This window comes from Cervus elaphus, chromosome X (genome assembly GCF_910594005.1).
Source record: "Cervus elaphus chromosome X, mCerEla1.1, whole genome shotgun sequence".
NCBI classification, from domain to species: Eukaryota; Metazoa; Chordata; class Mammalia; order Artiodactyla; family Cervidae; genus Cervus; species Cervus elaphus.
In genome coordinates this window covers 124,714,459-124,728,200 of record NC_057848.1, presented here as the reverse complement: position 1 = coordinate 124,728,200, position 13,742 = coordinate 124,714,459, and the positions used below count along the sequence as shown (strand labels likewise).

The window sequence follows — 13,742 nt, the reverse complement described above, 5'->3', positions numbered from 1 at the left end:
CACAGGACTAGAAAAAGGTCAGTTTTCATTCCAATTCCTAAGAAAGGTAACACAAAAGAATGTTCAGAATACTGCACAATTGCACTCATTTCACACACTAGCAAAATAATGCTCAAAATTCTCCAAGCCAGGCTTCAACAGTACATGACCCATGAACTTCCAGATGTTCAAGCTGAATTTAGAAAAGGCAGAGGAACCAGAGATCAAATTGCCAACATCCACTGGATCATCAAAAAAGCAAGAGAATTCCAGAAAAGCATCTACTGCTGCTTTATTGACTCTCCCAAAGCCTTTGACTGTGTAGATCACAACAAACTGTGGAACATTCTTTAAGAGATGGGAATACCAGACAACCTGACCTGCCTCCTGAGAAATCTGTATGCAGGTCAAGAAGCAACAGTTAGAATTGTACATGGAAAAACTGACTAGTTCAAATTGGGAAAGGAGTATGTCAAGGCTATATATTGCTACCCTGCTTCTTTAATTTATATGCAGATTATATCATTAAAAATGCTGGGCTGGATGAAGCACAAGCTGGAATCAAGATTGCCAGGAGAAATATCAATAACCTCAGTATGCAGATGACACCACCCTTATGGCAGAAAGTGAAGAAGAACTGAAGAGCTCTTTGATGAATGTGAAAGAGAAGAGTGGAAAAGTTGGCTTAAAACTCAACATTCAGAAAACTAAGATCATAGCATCCAGTCCCATCACTTCATGGCAAATAGATGAGGAAACAACAGAAACCATGACAGACTTTATTTTCTTGGGCTCCAAACTCATTGCAGATGATGACTGCAGCCATGACATTAAAATACCCTTGCTCCTTTGAAGAAAAGTTATGCCCAACCTAGACAGCATATTAAGAAGCAGAGACATTATTTTGCCAACAAAGGTCCATCTAGTCAAAGCTATGGTTTTTCCAGTAGTCATGTATGGGTGTGAGAGTTGGACTATAAATAAAGCTGAGTGCTGAAGAATTGATGCTTTTGAACGGTGGTGTTGGAGGAGACTGTTGAGAGTCCCTTGGACTGCAAGGAGATCCAACCAGTCCATCCTAAAGGAAATCAGTCCTGAATATTCATTGGAAGGACTGATGTCAAAGCTGAAACTCCAATACTTTGGCCACCTGATGAGAAGAACTGACTCTTTGGAAAACACCCTGATTCTGGGAAACATTGAAGGTGGGAAGAGAAGGGGATGACAGAGGATGAGATGGTTGGATGGCATCACCCACTCAATGGGGATGAGTTTGAGTAAGCTCCTGGAGTTGGTGATGGACAGGGAGGCCTGGCGTGCTGCAGTCCGTGGAGTCACAGTCTAACAGGACTAAGTGACTGAACTGAATTGAACTGGTGGGCAGGGCCTTTCTTAGTAAAACTTTAATCCAATTATGTGCTGATGGGTGGAGTTGCATTCCCTCCCTGTTCTTTGGCCTAAGGTTACCCAGCCCTGGGATCTTTGGGCTGTATGGTAGGGATAATGGCAACCTCCAAGAGGGTTTATGACAAGGGGGACCTTCCCACCCTGCTGCTGCCAGTGCCCTCATCCCTGGGGTGTGCCCCTGCTGACCAACACCTCCACAGGAGACCCTCCAACACTCAGTCAGTAAGTCAGTTCAGTCGCTCAGTCGTGTCTGACTCTTTGCAACCCCATGAATCGTAGCACGCCAGGCCTCCCTGTCCATCACCAACTCTTGGAGATTACTTAAACTCATGTCCATCAAGTCGGTGATGCCAACCAGTCATCTCATCCCCTGTCATCCCCTTCTCCTCCTGCCCCCAATCCCTTCCAGCATCAGGGTCTTTTCCAGTGAGTCGACTCTTCGCATGAGGTGGCCAAAGTATTGGAGTTTCAGCTTCAGCATCAGTCCTTCCAATGAACACCCAGGACCTTTAGGATGGACTGATTGGATCTCCTTGCAGTCCAAGGGACTCTCAAGAGCCTTCTCCAACACCACAGTTCAAAAGCATCAATTCTTCGGCGCTCAGCTTTCTTCACAGTCCAACTCTCACATCCATACATGACCACTGGAAAAACCATAGCCTTGACTAGATGGACCTTTGTTGGCAAAGTAATGTCTCTGCTTTTTAATATGCTATCTAGGTTGGTCATAACTTTCCTTCCAAGGAGTAAGCATCTTTTAATTTCATGGCTGCAATCACCATCTGCAGTGATTTTGGACCCCAAGAAAATAAAGTCTGTCACTGTTTCCATTGTTTCCCCATCTATTTGCCATGAAGTGATGGGACCAGATGCCATGATCTTAGTTTTCTGAATGTTGAGCTTTAAGCCAACTTTTTCACTCTCCTCTTTCACTTTCATCAAGAGGCTCTTTAGTTCCTCTTCGCTTTCTGCCATAAGGGTGGTGTCATCTGCATATCTGAGGTTATTGATATTTCTCCCAACACTAGCAAGTAATTTTTGTTCAATCTTCCGTAGGGTCACTACTCCTTTCTCATATGCCTTGGTGCACACAAGATTTTGTTATGCTTTCCAAGACTGGAAACTCTGTTTCCCCCAGTCCTGTGGAAGTCCTATAATCAAACCTTGTTGGCCTTCAAGGCCAGATTTCCTGGGGACTCCCAGTCACTTTGTCAGATCCCCAAGTGGGAAGCCTGATGTGGGATTCAGAACTTTCACAACAGTGGGATAACTCCTTTCGTATTGTTTTTCTCCAGTTTGTGGGCCACCCACTTAGCAGGAATGGGATTTGATTTTATCATTATTATGCCCCTCCTACCATCTCACTGTAGCTTTTTTGTCTTTGGGTTTGTGGTATTTTTTTTTTTTTTTTTTTTTGGTGGGTTCCGGTGTCCTCCTGTCAATGTTTGTTCAACAGCTAGTTGCAATTTTGGTGCTCTCACAGGAAAGATGTGCACATGTCCTTCTACTCTGCCATCTTGAACCCAAAGCCCCTTATTAACTTTTAAATGACTGCAGAATATTAGTGACATCCCCTATATATTATATATTGGCCATTTTTATCTTCTCTCTTTTTATATGTGTCAGTCTTGCCAAAAGTCGTTCATTGATTTTTCACTGAATGGTTCATTTATTTATTTATTTAGGAATCAACTTTTTGTTTTATTCATTTTCTCTATTGTTTTTCTGGTTTCAATGTCATTAATTTCTGCTTTTATCTAGAATTTGTTTCCTTTTGCATGCTTTTGTTTATTTTGCTCTTTTTTCCTGTTCTTGTTTTAAGTGGCACTTAGATTATTGATTTGAGACTTTTTTTCAATGTACAACATTTTCAGTTTATAGCATTTTAGTGCTATGAATCCTTCTGTCACCATTGCTTTTGCTGCAACCCTCATATTTTGATAAGTTTTTTTTTTTTACTTTAAATCAGTTCTATGTGTATTTTCAAAATTTCTTTTGAGACTTCTTTTATCAGTCATGGATTATTTAGTATGTTCTTTAATTTTCAAGTGTTTAGAGACTTACCTGTCTTCCTCCTTTTGTTGATTTTACTTTGATACCTTTAGGATAAGAGAATACACTATGTTAATGTCAATCAGTTTTTATTTACTGAATGTTGTTTAATGGCCCAGAGCATGAAAATGTGCCATGGTCACTAGATCAAAATATTTATTCTGGTGTTTTCAAATGTATTACTTTTATATGTCAATTAGATACTGCTGATTTATTATGTTGCTTAATTCTTCTATATTGTTGCTGATTTTCTGTCTAATGATTCTATTAATTCCTGAGAGTGTATGTTGGAGTCCTCAAGAGTCTTTGTGCATTTGTCTCTTTTCTCCTTTTAGTTTTGCTTCATTCATTTTGAGACTCTGTTGACTGGTATGCATATGACTTGGATTATTATATATTCCTAAGGGATTGATCTTTTATCATTATATAATGCTCTTTTGTATGTAGTATTTTTCTGTGCACAGAAATATAATTAACTGGATATTAATAGGCACTCTTGATTTTTTTAAATTATTGATTGTATAGTACATACTTTTTCCTTTAAAATATGCTTTTATGAACCCACTTAAACATGAAAATAATAAACCAATTACATGTTAACATAAATAGCATATTTTTCACAAAAATAACCATTTCCCCAAAAAATGATGAAGAAAAATTATGTCATGTATTTGCAAATATCTTTTATGTGTGAATTAAGAGTAGATGTATTACATGTTCTGCATTCAATCTGTTGTAGTGTGTTATCTTGGTTGAAATACATGAAGAAAATTTGTCCTCCTCTACAACAGCTTGGGAAAACAACAATACCCTAATAGTGTTTCTTTTTAGATAATTGCATTTTTCTTTGATGCGATACCAAAATTCAACAATTGGTAGTTTTTTTTTTATATTGTGGCAAGAACACATAACATGAGATCTACCTTGTTAACAGTTTTTTAAGTGAATAATTATTATTATTAATTGTAGCACAATTACAATAAATCTCTAGAACTTACTCATCTTTCATAACTCAAACTCTATACCCATTGAACAACCATTCTACCCTCTGCTTCTATGACTTTGACTACTTTAGATACTTCATATAAGTATAATCATGCAGTATTTGTACTTCTGTAACTGGTTTATTCCACTCAGCATAATGTACTCCAGGTAAATCCACACTGTCACATATGACAGGATGTCCTTATTTTTAAGGGTGAATAGTATTCAATTACATGTGTGTACCATATTTTCTTAATTCATTCATCAGTTGATGGATATTTATGTTGTTTCTATATCTTGGCTATTGTGAATAATGCTTCAATGAACATGAAAGGGCAGATAATTTCTTGATGATACTGATTTCAAGGATAGCCTCTTAAACAAATGGTAGTAGGAAAGGTGGATATCCACATGCAAAAGAATATAATTGGACCCATATCTTACAATATACACAAAAATCAAGTCAACATTGATTAGCTATTTAAATAAAAGACCTGAAACAGTACAACTCCTAGAAGAAAACTTAAGGAGAAAGCTTCATGACATTAGTCTAGGCAGTGATTTCTTGGATATCACACACAAAAAAAGCAACAGAAGCAAAAATAAATAAGTGGTATTTCATCAAACTAAAAAGCTTCTGCATGGCAAAAGTCATTTAACTGTATTTGAATGGATTCATTTCTGGGGTCTCTAGTCCATTCCATTGATTTATATGCCTATCCTGTGCCCACACTACACTGTCTTGGGTACTATAGCTTTATAGCAAATCTTAAAATCAAGTAGAAATTTTCTTCCAAAGTTTTTCTTGTCTTGTAATTATTTTATTCAATCCAGTTCCTTTTACTTCCCATATTAATTTAATTTTATTTTTTCAATTTTTATTTTGTATTGGAGTGTATTTGATTAAGTGTTGTGTTACTTTCAGATGTACAGGAAAATAATTCAGCTATATATATGCACATATCTATTTTTTTAATTCTTTTCCCATTTAGGTTATCACACAGTATTGAGCAGAGTTCCCTGTGCTATACGGTAGGTTCTTGTAGGTTATCTGTTTTATATATAGCACTGGGTACATGTCAATCCCAACTCCCAATTTATCCTCCTCCCTCCTTTCCCCAGGTAATAATAAGTTCTCTAAGTCTCTGAGTCGGTCTGTACTGCAAAAATGTTCATTTGTATAATTTTTTAAGTTTCTGAATATACAGAATATCTTATGCTGTTTGTCTTTCTCTGACTTACTTCACTTATTATGGTAGTCTCCAGGTCAATCTATGTTGATGCAAATGGCATTGTTTCATTCTTTTTAATTTCTGAGTAATATTCCATCATATATATGTACCACATCTATTTCATCCATTCATGTGTCAATGGACAATTTAGGCTTGCTTTCATGTCTTGGCTGTTGTAATGAACATTGCTGAAAGGAACATCAGAATGCATGCATCCTTTTAAAACATGTTTTTTTTTCCTCTAGGTATATGTCCAAGAATGGGATTGCTGCATCATATGGTAGCTCTATTTTTATTTTCTTAAGGAACATCCATACTATTCTCCATAGTGGTTTTACCAATTTACATTTCCACCAACAGTGTAGGAGGGTTCTTCTTTCTCCCCACCCTCTCCAGCTTTTATTATTTGTAGACTTTTTGATGATGGCCATTCTGACTGGTGTAATGTGATATCTTGTTGTAGTTTAGACTTGCATTTCTCTAATAATTAGCAATGTTGAGCACCTTTTCATGTGACTCTTGGCCATCTGTATATCTTCTTTGGAAAAATGTCTATTTAGGCCTTTTGCCATTTTTCGATTGGATTATTTTTTAATATATTGAGCCTCATATTTGTAAATTTGGGGGATTAATTCCTTGTTGGATACATCATTTGCAAATATTTTCTCCCACTCTATAGGTGGTCTTTGTTTTGTTTGTGGGTTCCTTTTTTTGCAAATGCTTTTGAGTATAATTAGGTCTCATTTGTTTACTTTTTGTTTTTATTTCCATTACTCTATGAGATTGGTCCAAAAAAGATATTGTTCTAGTTTATGTCAAAGAGTATTGTGTCTACATCTTCGTTTAAGAATTTTATAGTTTCTAGGCTTACATTTAGGTCTCTAATCTGTTTTGAGTTTATTTTGGGGTTTGGTGTTAAAGAATATCCTATTTTCATTTCTTACCTGCAGCTGTCTAGTTTTCCCAGCACTCTTTATTAAGAGATTGTCTTTTCTCTATTGTATAGTTTTTGCTCCTTTGCCATAGATTAATTGACCATAGGTGCATAGGTTTATTTCTGGGATTGCTATCCTGTTTAATTGATCTGTATTTCTATTTCTATGCCAGTACCATACTGTCTTGAAAACAGTAGCTCTATCGTGTAGTCTTAAAACAGGGAGCCTGACTCTTCCAACTCCATTTTTCCTTTCTTAAGATTGTTTTGGCTGTTTGGGGTCTTTTCTGTATCCATACAAATTTGAAGATTTTTTGTTTTAGTTCTGTGAACATTGGTAATTTGATAAGGATTGCCTTGTTTGGAGTAGTATGATGATTTTGCCAATGTTAATTCTTCCAAAACTCCGGGAGTTGGTGATGGACAGGGAGGCCTGGTGTGCTGCAGTCCATGGGGTCACAAAGAGTCTGACATGACTGAGTGACTGAACTGAACTGAATTCTTCTAATCCAAGTATATGGTATATCTCTCCATCAGTTTGTGTCATCTTTGATTTCTTTCATCAGCCTCTTATAGTTTTTGGAGTATAGGACTTTTGTCACCTTAGATAGGCTGTTCCTAGGTATTCTTTTTTTTAATGAGATTATAAATGGGATTGTTTTCTGCACTTTATTTCCTAATCTTTCATTGTTAGTGTATAGAAATGAAACAGAAAGTAAAATGTAGCTGGAGGAATTAGGCTCCCTGACTTCAGACTACTACAAAGCTACAGTCATCAAAACAATATGGTACTGGCACAAAAATAGAAATATAGATCAATGGAACAGAATAGAAAACCCATAAATAAGCCCATGCTCCTATGGTCAACTAATCTATGACAAAGGAGACAAGACGATGTTGGCAAGATGGTCTCTTCAACACATGATGTTTGGAAAACTGGACAACCACATGTACAAAAATGAAATTAGATCATTTTTAAACTCCATACACAAAAATAAGCTCAAAATGGATAAAATACTTAAATGTGAGCCCAGACACTTCAAAACTCCTAGAGAAAAACATCGGCAAAACAGATTCTGACATAAATCACAACAATATCTTTTCCAATCCATCTCCCAGAATAATGGAAATAAAATCAAATAAATGGGGGTATTTAAACTCAGAAGCTTTTCCACAGTAAAGAGAACAATAACAAAATGAAAAAACAACCTACAGATAGGAAGAAAATATTTGCAAATGACATCACTGATAAGGGATTAGTCTTCAAAATTTACAAACAGCTTGTGACACATAACAACATCAAAACAAACAACCCACTCAGAAAATGGACAGAAGAGCTAAATAGACACGTCTCCAAAGAAGACATACAGATGGCCAATAGGCACATGAAAATGTGTTCAACATCACTAAGTATTAGACAAATGCAAATCAAAACTACAATGAGATATCACCTCATACCAGCCAGAATGGCTATCATCAAAAAGTCTACAAACAATAAACGATGGGGAGGGTGTGCAGAGAAGGGAACTCTCCTACACTGTTGGTGGGAATGTAAATTGGTACAGCCACTATGAAGAACAGTATGGAGGTTCCTTAAAAATCTAAAAATGTAGCTGTCTTATGACCCTACAATCCTATTCCTGGGCCCGTATCTGGAGAAAAACATGATCTGAAAGTATGCATGCACCCCAATGTCCACTGCGGCACTGTTTACAATAGCCAAGACATGGAAGCAACCTAAATGTTCATTGACAGAGGAATGGATAAGGAAGATGTGTTACATGTATACAATGGAATATTACTCATTCATTACAGAGAATAAAATAATGTCATTTGCAGCAATGTGGATGGACCTAGAGAGTGTCATAATGAGTGAAGTAAGGCAGACAGAGAAGGAGAAATATCATATGGCATCCCTTATATGTGGAATCTAAAAAGAATTACACAAATGAACTTACTTACAAAACAGAAAGAGACTCATAGACTTATAAGACATGGTTTGCAGGGGAAAGGGATAGTTAAGGAGTTGGAGATGGTCATGTACATACTGCTATATTTAAAATGGATAACCAACAAGGACCTATGGTATGGCACATGAGGCTCTGCTCAATGTAATGTGGCAGCCTGGATGGGAGGGGGTTGGGAGGAGAATGGATACATGTATATTCATGGCTGAGTCCCTTCGTTGTTCACCTGAAACTATCATAACATTGTTAATTGGCACAATTAACACAAGATAAAAAGTTGAAAAGAAAAAAAAATGAAATTCAACAGATTTCTGCATATTTATTTTGTATCTTGCAACTTTACCAAATTCATTGATGAGTTCTAGTAGTTTTAGTGTAACATCTTTAGGATTTTCTATGTATAGTATTATGTAATCTGCAAAAGGTGACAATTTTACTTATTTTTCCATTTCGGCTTCCTTTTAAATTTTTTCTTCTCTGATGGCCATAGGAGTTGAACTAGGACTTCCCAAATTGGCTAGGACTTCCCAAACTATGTTGAATAAAAGTGGCAAGAGTAGGCATCCTTGTCTTAGTTCTGATCTTAGAGGAAATGCTTTCAGCTATTCACCTTTGGGTATGACGTTAGCTGAAAATTTGTCATATGTGACCTTTACAATGTTGAAGTAGGTGCCCTCTCTCCCACTATGCTCACTTTCTGGAGGGCTTTTTTTAAATCATAAATGGCTGTTGCATTTTGTCAAAATATTTTTCTGCATCTATTGAGATGATCATATGATTTTTATTCTTCAATTTGTTGATATGGCACACTGATTGATTTGCAGATTTTAAAAAATCCTTGCATGCCTGGGATAATCCCACTTGATCATGGTGTATGATCCTTTTAATGGTACTGTTGGATTTGGCTTGCTAGTATTTTGTTGAGAATTTTTGCATCAGTGTTCAGCAGTGATATTAGCATGTAGTTTTCTTTGTGGTATTTTTATCTGGTTTTATCATCAGAGCGATGGTGGCCTCACAGAATGAGTATGGGAGTGTTCCTTCCTCTGCAAGATTTTGGAATAGTTTCAGAAAGATAGGTGTTAACTCTTCTCTAAATGTTTGATAGATGTTCCTGTGAAGCATCTGGTCCTGGAATTTCGTTCATTGGGAGTTTTTAGTCACAGTTTTAATTTCAGTACTTGTGATTGGTCTGTCTTTATTTTTTATTTCTTCCTGGTTCAGTCTTGGTAGATTGTACCTTTCTATGAATTTTCTCATTTCCTCTATTAATAAGATGTCAAATTTATTGCCATATAGTTGCTTATAGTAGTCTCATGATCATTTGTATTTCTGTGGTGTCACTTGTAACCTCTCCTTTTCCATCTCTAATTTTATTGATTTGAGCTCTCCCTTTTTCTTGATGAGTCTGGCTAAAGACTTATCATTTTAACTTTTCAAAGAACTAACTTTTAGTTTCATCGGTCTTTTCTATTTTTTTGTCCCTATGTCATTTATTTCTGTTCCAATCTATATGATTTCCTTGATTCTACTAATTATGGGTTTTGTTTGTTCTTCTTTATCTAGCTGATTTAAGTGTAAGGTTTGGTTGATTATTTGATATCTTTCATGTTTCCTGAGGTAAGATTTTATTGCTGTAAGCTTCCCTCTTAGACTGTTTTTGTTGCATCCCATAGGTTTTGAATCGTTTTGTTTTCCTTTTGATTTGTCTCTAGGTATTTATTGATTTCCTCTTTAATATATATTTTAATAATTTTATTTAATTTTTTTTGGCTGTGCTAGGTCTTCATTGCTGCGTGGGCTTTTCTATAGTTGTGGTGAGCAGGGACCTCTCTCTAGTTTTGGTGAGTGGATTTCTCATTGCATTGGTATCTGTTGTAGAGCATGGGCTCCAGGGAGCACAGGCTTCAGTAGTTGCGGCTCATGGTCTCATAGTTGTGGCTCTCAGGCTCCAGAGCAGAGGCTCAATAGTTTTGCTGCAGAGGCCCAATTGCTCTGCAGCATGTGTGATCTTCCCGAACTAGGGATCAAACCCATGTCTCCTGCATTGGCTGGCAGATTCTTGCATTGCAGGTGGATTCTTTGTCCCTGAGACACCAGGAAAGCCCAGCAGGTGGATTCTTTCCCACCGAACACCAGGGAAGCCCCATCCTCTTTGGTTTCTTCAGCTATCCATTGGTTGTTTAGTACCATATTGTTGAACCTCCGTGCGTTTTTATTTTTTTTTTTTTATTTTTATTTATTTTTTTTTGGACAATTATTTAAGACCTTTATTAACAGGTGCTTGCAGTTTGTTGACTTTTTTTTTTGAAAAAATCAAGCTGTAAACTTTCATTACAAATTAAAAATGAGGTTCTTAAAAATCTCAACTTGACCAGATATGAAACAATTTAAAAACCTTTAAAGGTGTATTGAGAAAAAACAGGCTTTTTTTTTTAAAAAAAAAACACGTTTGTCATTACCAAAAAGAGACGTCTTTAGGTAAAAATAATAAAAACCCCATGCTGCATAGATAATGCAGATAGTTCTAGTTATCTGGTCAGCAGGCAAAAAGCAAGCACTTAAGGTCTTCAGCTCCAATCTTTTGTTCATTTCTTATTGCTGTAATTTCATATTCATTTCTTCTTGTTGGATGACTAAACCGGATGATGGTAGAGATGGTAAGCCGGCATTTACTCAGCCCCGCCCTGCTCAGCCTCGGGAGCGGACAATTCTCAGCTGGTGGATCGGCTGCTTTTGTCTCTTTGCCATCTTGTGGTTTAGGGTTTTCTGGGCGTCTGCGTCGGTAATTGAAGTTGCGGCGGTACCGACGTTGAGGTGGTTGGTGACCTTGGGTCTCATCTCCTTGATTTTCCTTATCTTCTTCATTGCCATCCTCTCTGGGCTGTCTTTGGCGAGGAGGGCCCCTGCGGAATCGTGGTCTATAACCCCGATACATATTCTGTCTCACTGGTCTACCTTGTTCTCCTGCACCCTGGTTGTCAGCACCCTCCATCACTTCTCCCTGCACAGGAGGGTTGGAGTACTGTGGTCAACGCCCATAGGGTCTCCGCATGTAGTAAGGTGGGAACCTCCGCCTGCGGTAGGGCCGGCGCTGTTGGGCCTGGCCTTCGGGAGCGCTCTCCGATCCCTCATTCTTTTCCCCACTCTCACTATTCTGGTAATTCTGCTGGTAATTGCGTGGAGGACCCCTGCGACGTGGATAGCGCCTATACTGGTTACGGTCTGCTGCGTATTTACTGCCTTGCACTGGAACTCCACCAGGGCCTGTAACATTTGCTGCCTCCGCACCCTTTTCTCCTTCAACAACATCAAACTCCACAGTCTCTCCATCTCCTACACTGCGAAGGTACTTCCTGGGGTTATTCTTCTTTATGGCAGTCTGGTGTACAAATACATCTTCCTTGGTGTCATTCCTGTTGATGAAACCATATCCGTTCCTTACATTGAACCATTTTACTGTTCCCAAAACCTTCGTTGCGATGACCTTCTTGTCCCCGCCGGCAGGCGCCGCCGATGTGAGGCCGCCCGGGCCGCCGCTCCCTGCGCCGCTGCCCGTCGTGCCGGGCTTGGTGTCGGCAGCGCTGAGGGCGGGGGCGGCGGGCGGCTGCTGGGTCTCGGCCTCGCTGCTCATGGTTGCGGTGATGGTGACTGGGGCCGGCTGCGGCAGCTGCGGCTCCTCCCGGGGTGTGATGGTAACTAGGCCGGCGGCGGCGGTGGGGCTGCTCAGGGCTCTCTGGGGTCCGCTCTCCGCTCCCGCTACCGACCGAACTCGCGTTTTTATTTTTTTATAACGTGTTTCCTTGTAGTTGATTTCTCATTTCACATAGCTGTGTTTGGAAAAGTTGCTTGATATGATTTCAATTTTCTTAAATTTACTAAGTTTTGCTTTATGGTCCAGTATGTGGTTGATCCTGGAGAATGTCCATGTACACTTGAAAAGAATGTGTATTCTTCTGCTTTTGGATGCTCTATAAATATCAAAAAATTCAATCTAGTCTAACATGTCATCTAAGGCCTCTGTTTCCTTATTGATTCTCTGTCTGGGTGATCTGTCCATCGATGAAAGTGGGGTGTTAAAAGTTCCCCACTATTATTGTGTTACCTTTGTTTTCTCCTTTTATAGCTGTTAGCATTTGCTTTCTATATTGAGATGCTCCTATGTTGGGTGCACATATATTTTAAATTGTTATATCTTCTTATTGGATTGATATCTTGATCATTATGTAGCGTCTTTCTTTGTCTCTTGTAACAGTCTTTATATTAAAGTTTATTTTGTCTGATATGAGTATTGTTACTCCATCTTTCTTTTGCTTTCCATTTGCATTGAATATCTTTTTTCCATGCCCTCACTTTCAGTTTGTAGGTGTTCTGAAATTTGAAGTGGACCTCTTGTAGACAGCATATATAGTGGTCTCTTTTTTGGTATCTGTTCAGCCAATCTATGTCTTTTGATTGGAGCATTTAGTCCATTTACATTTAAGGTGATTGCTGATACATTCTTTTTTATTTTTTTAATTTATTTTTTATTGGAAGATAATTGCTTTACAATGTTGTTAGTTTCTGCTGTACAACAAGAATCAGCTATAAGTATACATATATCCCTTCCCTCCTGAACCTCCCTCTACCACCCATCCCATCTGTCATCACAGAGCACCAAGCTGAGCCCACTGCATTATAGAGCAGCTTCCTACTAATTATCTCTTTTATATATGGTAATATATATATGTCAATGCTACTCTCTCAATACCTCCTACCTCTCCACCCCCTGTTGCATCCCAAGTCCATTCTCTACATCTGCATGTCTATATCTGCCCTGCAAATAGACTCATCTGTACCATTTTTCTAAATTCCACATACGTGCATTAGTACATGATATTTGTTTTTCTAACTTATTTCACTCTGTATGACAGGCTCTAGGTTCATCCATATCACTACAACTGACTCAATTTTGTTCTTTTTTATGGCTAGGTAATATCCTATTTATACATGTACCACAAATACTTTATCTATCCATTCATGTGTCTATGGATATCTAGGTTGCTTCTATGTCCTGGCTATTGTAAACAGTGCTGGATATGTACATTCTTATCACCATTTTCATAATTGCTTTGGACTTTATTTAGATTATTTCTTCCTTTCTTCTTTTTTGTCTTCTATTGTGATTTGAGGACTGTTTCTGTGATG

The 13,742-nt window shown here is 38.0% G+C and overlaps 1 protein-coding gene and 1 pseudogene across 6 annotated transcripts in view; one reads left to right on the top strand and one right to left on the bottom strand.

Annotated features, from left to right (window-relative positions):
- PFKFB1 (6-phosphofructo-2-kinase/fructose-2,6-biphosphatase 1) overlaps positions 1-13,742 on the top strand; it is a 101,836-nt gene that overhangs the window by 15,669 nt on the left and 72,425 nt on the right. The gene's annotated exons all lie outside the window — the stretch shown is intronic.
- LOC122688993 lies at positions 10,997-12,342 on the bottom strand (annotated as a pseudogene). Its single transcript, XR_006339639.1, has one exon. The product of XR_006339639.1 is annotated as a Y-box-binding protein 1-like (transcript).